This window comes from Hyperoodon ampullatus (assembly GCF_949752795.1).
Source record: "Hyperoodon ampullatus genome assembly, chromosome: 18".
NCBI lineage: Eukaryota > Metazoa > Chordata > Mammalia > Artiodactyla > Ziphiidae > Hyperoodon > Hyperoodon ampullatus.
In genome coordinates, this window is record NC_136931.1 from 40,754,064 (window position 1) to 40,768,562 (window position 14,499).

Sequence of the window (14,499 nt, forward strand, 5' to 3'; positions counted from 1 at the left end):
CCCTGCAAAGAGAGGGCATTTGTCTTGCTCAACAGCGTAACCCCGGTCAGGACTAGCTATGCAGTTTGCAGGACCCAGCGCAAAATGGAAACACGGGGCCCTGTGCTCAGAAACTATTAAGAATTTCAAGATGGTGGCAGCAGAGCATTACACCAAGAATGGGCCCCTGAGCTGGCCCCAGCCTGATACCATGACAGCACCAGGTATCAGGAGGACCCAGTAAATGTGTGCTGATTACTCTGCTGAGCACCCACCACGTGCCAGCCACTGCCTCTCAGCTTGAGAAAAAGCACCATGTAGCCCTGACTCTAGGGTCTCCAACTCGGGTGACGTGACTTCCTCTCCCACTACACACAGTTGGACTTCTTCATTTTCTAAACTTCAGGATTGTGAGGAGGGTCCTTGGAGGAGGCAGAGGCATTTCTGTTGCATCAGAGGTTTTCATACACCATTTTTAATCAAAAAGTTAATGTTCAGTAAATAAACCAGATTAATGCAGGCCCTGAGTTGGTTCTGCTAGGCACCGCCTCCCCAGTGCCGCGCTGAGATGAGATAACGCTGGAGGAACCCTGGTGCTCTGCTGTCACCCCAGATAAATAACTGATTGAGCCCGTATGTGTGCATTTCCCCTACGTTCAAAAGGACACCACCAGTCCCAAAGCGACCAGGGAGAAGGGTGGGTGGCCAGGCTTTGGTTCTCGTGAGCTGCAAAGCCCCAAGTAGAAGGCACGTGTCTTGCGCCTAGAGCCCCTGGCCCTAAGAGAGCAGGGAGCTTCCCACAGCTCCTCTGAGCCCACCCTCGCCTGCACCTCACCTGGATGTTGCCCTGGGCTTCATGCAGACAGTGCAGAGCGAGCTCCAGGTTGGTGCCCCCGCCCGGCATCACGCTGGAGCAGGCCACGTTGAAGAGCTCAGTCACTGTTTCCAGCAGGCAGCCCGGCAGCGGGAAGGAGAGGAGACACAGAGGGTCAGCAAGTGCCAGAGAGGAAACCTCCCCAACAGCACAGATGGGGCGGGGGGCTCCTGTCACCATCTCCACCATCTCTCTGCTAAAAGCAGGCTGAGGGAAGGGAGGGACAAGGAGGATGGGCAGAAACCCTGCTCCTGGCACCTGCTCTGGATGGCCTGCCCAGCTACTGGGTGAGAGGAGAGGTGGGGCAAGGGACTGCAGCACAGCAAAGCAGTCCTGCGCTAAAGGCCATCTCTGCCCACCCCACCCCCACCTGGGGATCACTGCTATCTGCTCAAGGTGAGACCTGGGAGGAGAAAACCCTTGGGGATGGAGGAGGGCCCTCGGGAACCTGGCCCCAAAGTCTCAGCCACCTCTATCCTGTGTTTTCGGGTTGGTCATCACATCTCCCCATGGCTTCCAGACCAGAGTAGCTACATGCTCGTCACTTCCAGCCAGTGATCTGTCCTGGAGCTCTGGGATCTCAGCCTGAAACTGGCTTCCTATGTTGATGTGTCTGAAATGAGGCCACACACACGGACATAAAGACATATGTGTGTGACCAAGATGGGAAATACAAGAGAGATGTGCGGTGAGCCCTGCTCAGCAGGGCTGTGGAACCCACCTTTTGGCCATCTCTCAGACACAGGGAGTGCTCATCAGCCCAGTAGACACGCGCAGGTATTCCAGAGACCTCTTGAGGGATACTTCCTTCCTTCCTCCAATTTGCTTTATCGCCAGATTTCTGGCTTCAGGTGTTTGGGGTCTAGGACAGGGGAGGTATGTTCTGATACCTGGCATTCTTCTGTATCCAAGGTAACATCCAAGCTACAAAACAGTATCTCATTGTGCCATCATCAATTCTGTCTAGAACCCCAGGGTGCTGGGCATTCTGTCCCCAGAGATCCAACTATGGTATGTCTGGACAGAAGGAATATTGGGGAAACGCCTGGAAAAATCCACCACTTCTCTCCTAGGGAGGCTCTGGATCTAGACCTGACTTTCCCGTGATGAAGGCTCCCTTGGGAAAAACCGACACTGGAATGCAAGGAGGGTAAAAGCATCCCCACATTGCAAGGACCCTCAGGTTCTAAGTCTGTTCCAACTCACGGTTCAGTGCTGATCTTGCTGTTGTCCTTCACCACATAGATACCAAAAGAGCCGTCCATGTGATCTGGAAAACACCCAAAGAAGAGCCTCAAGAAGACTGGCTACAACTGACCCATGAGGCCCTTTCTGCCTGCCTTTCTAGAGCAGCTAAAAGCAGGCTCTTCAAGATTGCATGGTATACACACACTACTGTATATAAAATAGATCATCAACGAGGACCTACTGTATAGCACAGGGAACTATACTCAATGCTCTGTAACAACCTATATGGGAAAAGAATCTAAAAAAGAATAGATATGTGAATATGTATAACAAAGTCACATTGCTGTACACCTGAAAATAACACATTGTAAATCAACTCTAATCCAATGTAAAATTGAAAATTACAAAAAAAAAAAGATTGCATGGTATGGAGTTTCCTCAAAAATTAAAAGTAGAACTACCATATCATGCAGCAAACCCACTTCTGGGTATTCATCCAAAAGAACTGCACTCAAGACCTCAAAAAGATATCTGAACTCCCATGTTCACTCCAGCACTATTCATAAGAGCCAAGATGTGGAAACAACCTAAATGTCCACTGACAGATGAGCACATAAAGGAAATGTGACATAAACATACAATGAAATACCATTTAGCCTTAAAAGGAAATTCTGCAATATGCAACAACTTGGATGACCATTGAGGACATTATACTAAGTGACATAAGCCAGTCACAGAAAGAGAAATACTGCATGACTCCACTTATATAACGTACCTAAAGTAGTTGAATTCATATTGATAGAATCAAAGAGTGGAATAGGGGTTACCAGGGGTTGGGGGAGTGGGAAATGGGAGGTTACTAATCAATGGGCATAAAGTTTCAATTAATCAAGCTCTAGAAATCTGCTGTATAACATTGTGCCTATAGTCAACAATACTGTAATGCACACTTAAATCTTTGTTAAAAGAACAGATCACAGATCAACTGTTCACATCACAATAAAATAAAATAAAAAGATTGCATGGAATAGAAAAGGAATCTATGAACTTCCGGGTAGGATGGCGGAAGAGTAAGACGCGGAGATCACCTTCCTCCCCACAGATACACCAGAAATACAGCTACACGTGGAACAACTCCTACAGAACACCTACTGAACGCTGGCAGAAGACCCCAGACCTCCCAAAAGGCTCGCCCCGCACTCCGTGCCCCTCCCTCCCGCCCGGCCTCAGTGAGCCAGAGTCCCCGAAGAGGCTGCTCCTTTAACCCTGTCCTGTCCGAGCGAAGAACAGACGCCCTCCGGCAACCTACACGCAGAGGCGGGGCCAAATCCAAAGCTGAGACCCAGGAGCTGTGAGAACAAAGAAGAGAAAGGGAAACCTCTCCCAGCAGCCTCAGAAGCAGCGGATTAAAGCTCCACAATCAACTTCATGTACCCTGCATCTGTGGAATACATGAATAGACAACAAATCATCCCAAATTGAAGAGCCAGGAGTCAGTGCTGTTCCTCTGAGGTGGGAGAGCCAACTTCAGGACACTAGTCCACAAGAGACCTCCCAGCTCCACATAATATCAAACGGCGAAAATCTTCCAGAGATCTCCATCTCAACACCAGCACCCAGCTTCACTCAACGACCAGCAAGCTACAGTGCTGGACACCCTATGCCAAACAACTAGCAAGACAGGAACACAACGCCACCCATTAGCAGAGAGGTGGCCTAAAATCACAAAAAGTCCGCAGACACCCCAAAACACACCACCAGACGTGGACCTGCCCACCAGAAAGACAAGATCCCCCCCGCCAGCCTCATCCACCAGAACACAGGCACTAGTCCCCTCCACCAGGAAGCCTACACAACCCACTAAACCAACCTCAGCCACTGGGGACAGACACCAAAAACAACGGGAACTACAAACCTGCAGCCTGCAAAAAGGAGACCCCAAACACAGTAACATAAGCAAAATGAGAAGACAGAAAAACACACAGCAGGAGAAGGAGCAAGATAAAAACCCACCAGACCTAACAAATGAAGAGGTAATAGGCAGTCTACCTGAAAAAGAATTCAGAATAATGATGGTAAAGATGATCCAAGATTCTATTTCCAAGATCCAAAATCTTGGAAATAGAATAGACAAAATGCAAGAAACTGTTAACAAGGACCTAGAAGAACTAAAGATGAATCAAGCATCGATTAAAAACACAATAAATGAAATAAAAAATACTCTAGATGGGATCAATAGCAGAATAACTGAGGCAGAAGAACGGATAAGTGAGGTGGAAGATAAAATAGTGGAAATAACTGCTGCAGAGCAAAATAAAGAAAAAAGAATGAAAAGAACAGAGGAAAGTCTCAGAGACCTCTGGGACAACATGAAACGCACCAACATTCGAATTATAGGGGTTCCAGAAGAAGAAGAGAAAAAGAAAGGGACTGAGAAAATATTTGAAGAGATTATAGTTGAAAACTTCCCTAATATGGGAAAGGAAATAGTTAATCAAGTCCAGGAGGCACAGAGAGTCCCATACAGAATAAATCCAAGGAGAAATACGCCAAGACACATATTAATCAAACTGTCAAAAATTAAACACAAAGAAATCATATGGAAAGCAGCAAGGCAAAAACAACAAATAACACACAAGGGAAGCCCCATCAGGATAACAGCTGATCTCTCAGCAGAAACTCTACAAGCCAGAAGGGAGTGGCAGGACATAATTAAAGTGATGAAGGAGAAAAACCTGCAACCAAGATTACTCTACCCAGCAAGGATCTCATTCAGATTTGATGGAGAAATTAAAACGTTTACAGACAAGCAAAAGCTGAGAGAGTTCAGCACCACCAAACCAGCTTTACAACAAATGCTAAAGGAACTTCTCTAGGCAAGAAACACAACAGAAGGAAAAGACCTACAATAACAAACCCAAAACAATTAAGAAAATGGGAATAGGAACATACATATCGATAATTACCTTAAATGTAAATGGACTAAATGCTCCCACCAAAAGACACAGATTGGCTGAATGGATACAAAAACAAGACCCATATATATGCTGTCTACAAGAGACCCACTTCAGACCTAGAGACACATACAGACTGAAAGTAAGGGGATGGAAAAAGATATTCTATGCAAATGGAAACCAAAAGAAAGCTGGAGTAGCAATTCCCATATCAGACAAAACAGACTTTAAAATAAAGACTACTAGAAGAGACAAAGAAGGACACTACATAATGATCAAGGGATCGATCCAAGAAGAAGATATAACAATTGTAAATATTTATGCACCCAACATAGGAGCACCTCAATACATAAGGCAAATACTAACAGCCATAAAAGGAGAAATCGACAGTAACACAATCATAGTAGGGGACTTTAATACCCCACTTTCACCAATGGACAGATCATCCAAAATGAAAATAAATAAGGAAACACAAGCTTTAAATGATACATTAAACAAGATGGACTTAATTGATAGGTATAGGACATTCCATCCAAAAACAACAGAATACACATTTTTCTCAAGTGCTCATGGAACATTCTCCAGGATAGATCATATCTTGGGTCACAAATCAAGCCTTGGTAAATTCAAGAAAATTGAAATTGTATCAAGTATCTTTTCCGACCACAATGCTATGAGACTAGATGTCAATTACAGGAAAAGAGCTGTAAAAAATACAAACACATGGAGGCTAAACAATACACTACTTAATAACGAAGTGATCACTGAAGAAATCAAAGAGGAAATTAAAAAATACCTAGAAACAAATGACAATGGAGACACGACGACCCAAAACCTATGGGATGCAGCAAAAGCAGTTCTAAGAGGGAAGTTTATAGCAATACAATCCCACCTTAAGAAACAGGAAACATCTCGAAGAAACAACCTAACCTTGCACCGAAAGCAATTAGAGAAAGAAGAACAAAAACATCCCAAAGTTAGCAGAAGGAAAGAAATCATAAAAATCAGATCAGAAATAAATGAAAAAGAAATGAAGGAAACGATAGCAAAGATCAATAAAACTAAAAGCTGGTTCTTTGAGAAGATAAACAAAATTGAGAAACCAGTAGCCAGACTCATCAAGAAAAAAAGGGAGAAGACTCAAATCAATAGAATTAGAAATGAAAAAGGAGAAGGAACAACTGACACTGCAGAAATACAAAAGATCATGAGAGATTTCTATAAGCAACTCTATGCCAATAAAATGGACAACCTGGAAGAAATGGACAAATTCTTAGAAATGCACAACCTGCCAAGACTGAATCAGGAAGAAATAGAAAATATGAACAGACCAATCACTAGCACTGAAATAGAAACTGTGATTAAAAATCTTCCAACAGGGCTTCCCTGGTGGCGCAGTGGTTGAGAGTCCGCCTGCCGATACAGGGGACGCGGGTTCATGCCCCGGTCCGGGAAGATCCCACATGCCGTGGAGCGGCTGGGCCCTTGAGCCATGGCCGCTGAGCCTGCGCGTCCGGAGCCTGTGCTCCACAACGGGAAAAGCCACAACAGTGAGAGGCCCGTGGACCACAAAAAAAAAAAAAAAAAAATCTTCCAACAAACAAAAGCCCAGGACCAGATGGCTTCACAGGCAAATTCTATCAAGCATTTAGAGAAGAGCTAACACCTAGCCTTCTCAAACTCTTCCAAAATAGAGCAGAGGGAGGAACACTCCCAAACTCATTCTACGAGGCCACCATCACCTTGATACCAAAACCAGACAAAGATGTCACAAAGAAAGAAAACTACAGGCCAATATCACTGATGAACATAGATGCAAAAATCCTCAACAAAATACTAGCAAACAGAATCCGACAGCACATTAAAAGGATCATACACCATGATCAAGTGGGGTTTATTCCAGGAATGCAAGGATTCTTCAATATACGCAAATCAATCAACGTGATACACCATATTAACAAATTGAAGGAGAAAAACCATATGATCATCTCAATAGATGCAGAGAAAGCTTTCGACAAAATTCAACACCCATTTATGATAAAAACCCTGCAGAAAGTAGGCATAGAGGGAACTTTCCTCAACATAATAAAGGCCATATATGACAAACCCACAGCCAGCATCGTCCTCAATGGTGAAAAACTGAAACCATTTCCACTAAGATCAGGAACAAGACAAGGTTGCCCACTCTCACCACTCTTATTCAACACAGTTTTGGAAGTGTTAGCCACAGCAATCAGAGAAGAAAAGGAAATAAAAGGAATCCAAATCGGAAAAGAAGAAGTAAAGCTGTCACTGTTTGCAGATGACATGGTACTATACATAGAGAATCCTAAAGATGCTACCAGAAAACTACTAGAGCTCATCAATGAATTTGGTAAAGTTGCAGGATACAAAATTAATGCACAGAAATCTCTAGCATTCCTATATACTAATGATGAAAAATCTGAAAGTGAAATCAAGGAAACACTCCCATTTACCATTGCAACAAAAAGAATAAAATATCTAGGAATAAACCTACCTGAGGAGACAAAAGACCTGTATGCAGAAAATTATAAGACACTGATGAAAGAAATTAAAGATGATACAAATAGATGGAGAGATGTACCATGCTCTTGGATTGGAAGAATCAACATTGTGAAAATGACTCTACTACCCAAAGCAATCTACAGAGTCAATGCAATCCCTATCAAACTACCACTGGCATTTTTCACAGAACTAGAACAAAAAATTTCACAATTTGTATGGAAACACAAAAGACCCCGAATAGCCAAAGCAATCTTGAGAACGAAAAATGGAGCTGGAGGAATCAGGCTCCCTGACTTCAGACTATACTACAAAGCTACAGTAATCAAGACAGTATGGTACTGGCACAAAAACAGAAAGATAGATCAATGGAACAGGATAGAAAGCCCAGAGATAAACCCATGCACATATGGTCACCTTATCTTTGATAAAGGAGGCAGGAATGTACAGTGGAGAAAGGACAGTCTCTTCAATAAGTGGTGCTGGGAAAACTGGACAGGGACATGTAAAAGTATGAGATTAGATCACTCCCTAACACCATACACAAAAATAAGCTCCAAATGGATTAAAGAGCTAAATGTAAGGCCAGACACTATCAAACTCTTAGAGGAAAACATAGGCAGAACACTCTATGACATAAATCACAGCAAGATCCTTTTGGACCCACCTCCTAGAGAAATGGAAATAAAGACAAAAATAAACACATGGGACCTAATGAAACTTCAAAGCCTTTGCACAGCAAAGGAAACCATAAACAAGACCAAAAGACAACCCTCAGAATGGGAGAAAATATTTGCAAATGAAGCAACTGACAAAGGATTAATCTCCAAAATTTATAAGCAGCTCATGCAGCTCAATAACAAAAAAACAAACAACCCAATCCAAAAATGGGCAGAAGACCTAAATAGACATTTCTCCACAGAAGATATACAGACTGCCAACAAACACATGAAAGGATGCTCAACATCTTTACTCATTAGAGAAATGCAAATCAAAACTACAATGAGATATCATCTCACACCAGTCAGAATGGCCATCATCAAAAAATCTAGAAACAATAAATGCTGGACAGGGTGTGGAAAAAAGGGAACACTCTTGCACTGCTGGTGGGAATGTGAATTGGTACAGCCACTATGGAGAACGGTATGGAGGTTCCTTAAAAAACTACAAATAGAACTACCATATGACCCAGCAATCCCACTACTGGGCATATACCCTGACAAAACCATAATTCAAAAAGAGACATGTACCAAAATGTTCATAGCAGCCCTATTTACAATAGCCCGGAGATGGAAACAACCTAAGTGTCCATCATCGGATGAATGGGTAAAGAAGATGTGGCACATATATACAATGGAATATTACTCAGCCATAAAAAGAAATGAAATTGAGCTATTTGTAATGAGGTGGATGGACCTAGAGTCTGTCATACAGAGAGAAGTAAGTCAGAAAGAGAAAGACAAATACTGTATGCTGACACATATATATGGAATTTAAGAAAAAAAAATGTCATGAAGAACATAGGGGTAAGACAGGAATAAAGACACAGACCTACTAGAGAATGGACTTGAGGATATGGGGAGGGGGAACGGTAAGCTGTGACAAAGTGAAAGAGCGGCATGGACATATATACACTACCTAACGTAAGGTAGATAGCTAGTGGGAAGCAGCCGCATAGCACAGGGAGATCAGCTCGGTGCTTTGTGACCGCCTGGAGGGGTGGGATAGGGAGGGTGGGAGGGAGACGCAAAAGGGAGGGGATATGGGAACATATGTATATGTATAACTGATTAAATTTGTTATAAAGGAAAAAAAATACTATTTTATAGATGTGCAGTTTCTTGTATGCTAGTTATATCTCAATAAATCTGTTAAAATATCTGCATTAAAAAAAAAGATTGCATGGAAGGGGGATAAGACTTCTGAAAAAGTAGAGTAAGGAACTCGGCAAAACAACAAATTTACTGATAAAAATCATTAAAAAAAAAAAAAAAGAACAGTTAGCCAAAGTCTATGCAAGTTGTCCTAAAGGCATACAGCATTTTAAGAAATACTCATTCAAGAAAATCTACTAAATCTTGGGAAGAACAGTGAGAGTCTGTGGCACTGGAGCCATGGCCCACTCCCTTACCCACCTTTACCCACCTAGCCCCCAGCTCTTTGTAACGGAAGCTCTACCCAGGTAGGTGCACCCAAGGAGATGGGGGCTTCTTCTTCCCCTGGCTCCCATGCATAAGAATTAAAGTAAGATAAAATAAAAATTTCTCATCAAAGAGAAAATGCCATGAAGAGATGGAAATTATTTTTTTAAAAAGAAACAAATGTGGATTTCCCTGGCGGTCCAGTGGTTAAGACTCCACGCCTCCACTGCAGGGGGCATGGGTTTGATCCCTAGTCGAGGAACTAAGATCCTGCATGCTGTGCGATGTAGTCAAAAAAGAAAAAAAAGAAGAACCAAATGGAAATAATTCAGGGGTTAAAAAAGTACAATAACCAAAATAAGGCTCAACAGTAGATCTGAGCTGGCAGAAGAAACGATCAGCAAACCTGAAGATAGAACAATGGAGACTATGAAATCTGAAGAACAGAGAGAAAAAAAATGTAGGAAAGTGAAGAGAGCCTCAGAGAAATGTGAGATGTCATTAAATGTAACAATATATATGTAGTGGGAGTACCAGAAAGAGGGGAGAAAGAGACAGAATATTTAAAGTATTAATGGCTGAAAATTTCCCAAAGTTGATGAAAAACAATATGTATATCCAGCGAACTCTATAAACTCCAAGAAAGATTAACACAAAGAGATCTACATCCAGACATAACATAGGCAAAATCTGGAAAGCAAAAATAATGATATGATCTTGAAAGCAAAAAGGGAAAAACAATTTGTTACATACAAGGGCACTACAGTAAAATTAACAGCTAACTTCTTAACAGAAACGATGTAGGTTACAAGGCAATGGGATAATATATTCAAATTACTGAAAGTAAAAGAGTGTCAACCAAGTATCTTATATTCAGCAAATTATCTTGCAAAAATGAAGGTAAAATAAAGACATTCCCAGATAAATAAAAACTGAGAATACCTGTTGCTGGCAGACCTGTCTTACAAGAAATATTAAAGGTGAAATATTATTCAGCCCGCAAAATGGAACAAAGTACTGATACATACTGCAACGTGGATGAAACCTAAAAACATCATGCTAACTAAAAGAAGGCATTCATAAAGGACCACATACTGTATGATTCCACTCATAGGAAATATGCAGAATAGCCACATCGATAGAGACAAAGTAGATTAGTTGTTACCCATGGCTGGGGATGGGGAGGATGGAAAGGAGGGACTGCTAATAAGTACAGGGCTTCTTTTGGGGATGATGAAAATTTCTGAAAACTGATGGTAGTGATGGTTGCTCAGCTCTGTGAATATACTAAAAACCATTGAATTCTATACTTTAAAGGGATGAATTGTATGGTATGTGAATTATATATCCCTAATAAAAATAAATAGTAAAGAAAGTCCTTCAGATTGAAAGCAAATGACATCAGATGGTAACTTGAATCCAAACCAAAAAAAAAAAAAACAGCGAAGCGCTAGTAAATATGGGTAACTATAAAAATCAGTATGATTACATATTTCTTTTCTTTTCTTAAGTGCCTTAAAAAATAACTGCATAAAACAATATGTATTGTGGGCCTCTAACATATAGAAATATAATATATGTGACAGTAACTGCACAAGGAGCACAGCTGCATTGGAGTAAAGGAATATCACCTCAGACAGTAACTCAAATCCACAAGAATAAATGAAGAGATCAGAAATGGTAAATAAGAAGGTTAATATAACAACCTCTATAAATCATGCTTGCTTTCCTTTATTCTCTCAGTGTTTTTACACGAAATAAAAGTATATAAAGCAATAAACATGACCAGTAAGGTATTACTGGGTCTCTCACATATAATAGCAAAAGAGTTAGAAGGAAGAGAGCTAGATAGGAGCAGTCTTTCTACATTTCATTGTTAGTGAGTTATTACACATCCTAACAGATTCTGATAAGACATATATTTTAGGTCCTAGAGCAACCACTAAGAAATGACTAAGAAAAAGTGAAAAATTAACAGAATTAAAATGTTACACTAGAAAATACTCTCTTAATACAAAAGAAAGCAGGAAAGGAGGAACAGAGGGAGAAAAAGACATGTAACATATCGAAAATAGAAAGCAAAATGGCAGATGTAAATCCAACCATATCAATATAACATTAAACAAGAATGGATTAAACAAACCAAGCCAAAAGGCAGAGATTCTAAGACTGGATAAAAAAACACATGATCCAACTAATGGTGTCTAGAGGTAACATGCTTTATTTTCAAAGACACAAATAGGCTGAAAGTAAAAGAAGAGAAAAATATATACCAAGAAAACAACAACCAAAAAAGAGAATGGAATGACTATACTAATGTCAGGCACATTAGACTTTAAAACAAAAAAATATTACCAGAGATAATGATAAAATTATTGTAGTAATGACAAATGAAGTCACAATCACATCCTAATGGTAAAAGGTCAAGCCGTGAGGAAGATGTGACAATTACAAACATATACACACCTAAAAACAGAACCCCAAAATACACCAAGCAACAAACGACAGAACTGAAGGATGAAATAAACCATTAAAAAATAACAGTTGGAGATTTCAATACTTTCAACAGTGGATAGGGCAGCTAGGCAGAAGATCAACAAGGAAATTGAAACTAACTAGACAAAACAGACAAAATACAGCATTCCACCAAACATCAGTAGAATACATTCTTCTCAAACTCACATGGCACATTCTTCAAGACAGACCGGATTCTAGCCCATATAACATGCCTCAATAAATTTTAAATTTTACAATAAATTGAAGGGAATTCCCTGGCGGTCCAGTCATTAGGACTCCACGCTTCCGCTGCAGGGGGGATGGGTTCGATCCCTGGTGGGGGAACTAAGATCCTGCAAACTGCACAGCACAGGGAAACAAATAAAAAAAAAATTAAATAAATTAAATTGAGAAAGAAATAAAGTATGTTCTCTGACCACAAGAGAATTAGATTACAAATCAATAAAAGGCAGCAATTTGGAAAATTCACAAGTATGTGAAAATTAAGCAACACACTCTTTAATAGTCAGTGTATTAAACAAGAAGTGGAATGATAAATTAGAAAATACTTTAGCTGAATGAATATAAAAACACAACATACTAAAACTTACAAAATGTAGCTAAAGCAATGTTCAGAAGGAAATCTATAGCTGTAAAATGCCTGTATTAAAAAAGAAGAAACATCTCAAATCATTTATGGTCAACTGATTTTCCACAAAGGTACCAAGACAGGGCTTCCCTGGTGGCGCAGTGGTTGAGAGTCTGCCTAGCGATGCAGGGGACATGGGTTCGTGCCCCGGTCTGGGAAGATCTCACATGCCGCGGAGCAGTTGGGTCCGTGAGCCATGGCCACTGAGCCTGCGCGTCCGGAGCCTGTGCCCCGCAACAGGAGAGGCCACAACAGTGAGAGGCCCGTGGACCACAAAAGAAAACAAAACAAAACAAAGTACCAAGACAATTCAATGAGAAAAGAACAGTATTTTCAAGTGCTGGAAGAACTGATACATACATGCAAAAGAATAAATTTGGACTCCTACCTCATACAGTATATAAAAGTTAACTAAAGATTGATCGCAGGCCTAAGAATAAGTTGGACTTCATCAAAATTAAAAACTTGTGTACTGCAAACCATATCATAAATAAAATGAAAGGACAACCCACAAAATTGGAGAGAATTTGCAAATCATATATCTGATAAGGGGCTTGCATACAGACTATATAAGGAACTGAGACAACCCAATAATAAAAAGATAAGAATTCAATTTAAAAAATGGGCAAAGGATCTGAACAGACATTTCTCCCGAGAAGATATACAAATGGATAATAAGCATATGGAAAGATGCTCAACATCGTTAGCCATCTGGGAAATGTAAATCAAAACCACAATGAGGGGGCTTCCCTGGTGGCGCAGTGGTTGAGAGTCCGCCTGCCGATGCAGGGGACGCAGGTTCGTGCCCCGGTCCGGGAGGATCCCGCTTACTGCGGTGCGGCTGGGCCCGAGAGCCATGGTCGCTGAGCCTGCGCATCCGGAGCCTGTGCTCCACAACGGGCGAGGCCACAAACACTGAGAGGCCCATGTACCGCAAAACAAACAAACAAACACCCCACAATGAGCTACCACTTATACGCACTAGGATGGTTATAATGAAAAAGACAGCTAAGAAGTGTTACCAAGGATGTGGAGAAACTGGAACTTTCATACAATGCTGCTGGAAATTTAAAATGACCCGGCCATTTTGGAAAACAGTCCGGCAGTTCCTTAAACGGTCAGACATAGTTACCCTTTGACCCAGCAATTCCACTCTGAGCTGTATACCCAAGAGAAATGAGGACTTATGTCCAAAAACAACTTATACATAAATGTTCTTAACAGCACTATTTGCAATAGCCAAAGGACGAAAACAACCCAAATGCCCCTCAACTGATGAATGGATAAATAAAATGTTGTCTCTCCAGAGAATGGAATATCATTCATCCATAAAAAGAAATGAAGCACTGATGCATAGTACAACATGGATGAACCTTGACAACATTATTCTAAGTGAACAAACTAGACACAGAATGTCACCTATTGTACGATCCCAATTATATGAAATGTCCAGAATAGGGAGACCCATAGAAAAACTAGGTTGGTAGACTGGTGGTTGCCCAGGGCAGAGGAGCTGGGGGCTACAGCTCCTGTGCCCTGGGCCTGTGTGTAACCACTCGTGGATATAATCATCTGGGGTGATGAAAATGCTCTAGAATTAGATTGTGGGATGGGTGTACAATCCTAAGAATACACTAAAAAATCACCGTACACTTTAAATGGGTGATTCATATGGCATGTGAATTATATCTCAAT

The 14,499-nt window shown here is 41.2% G+C and overlaps 2 pseudogenes across 2 annotated transcripts in view; both read right to left on the bottom strand.

Annotated features, from left to right (window-relative positions):
- The window catches only part of LOC307066770 (zinc finger protein 541-like), a 59,162-nt pseudogene that overhangs the window by 32,312 nt on the left and 12,351 nt on the right, over positions 1-14,499 (bottom strand). The window lies entirely within an intron of this gene.
- LOC307066200 (zinc finger protein 541-like) overlaps positions 1-14,499 on the bottom strand; it is a 31,321-nt pseudogene that overhangs the window by 5,435 nt on the left and 11,387 nt on the right. Inside the window, exons 8-10 of the transcript in view lie at positions 2,060-2,123; positions 1,324-1,466; positions 815-918 (exon numbers count right to left, since the gene is read on the bottom strand). The product of the transcript in view is annotated as a zinc finger protein 541-like (transcript). The remainder of the gene's footprint in view (positions 1-814; positions 919-1,323; positions 1,467-2,059; positions 2,124-14,499) is intronic.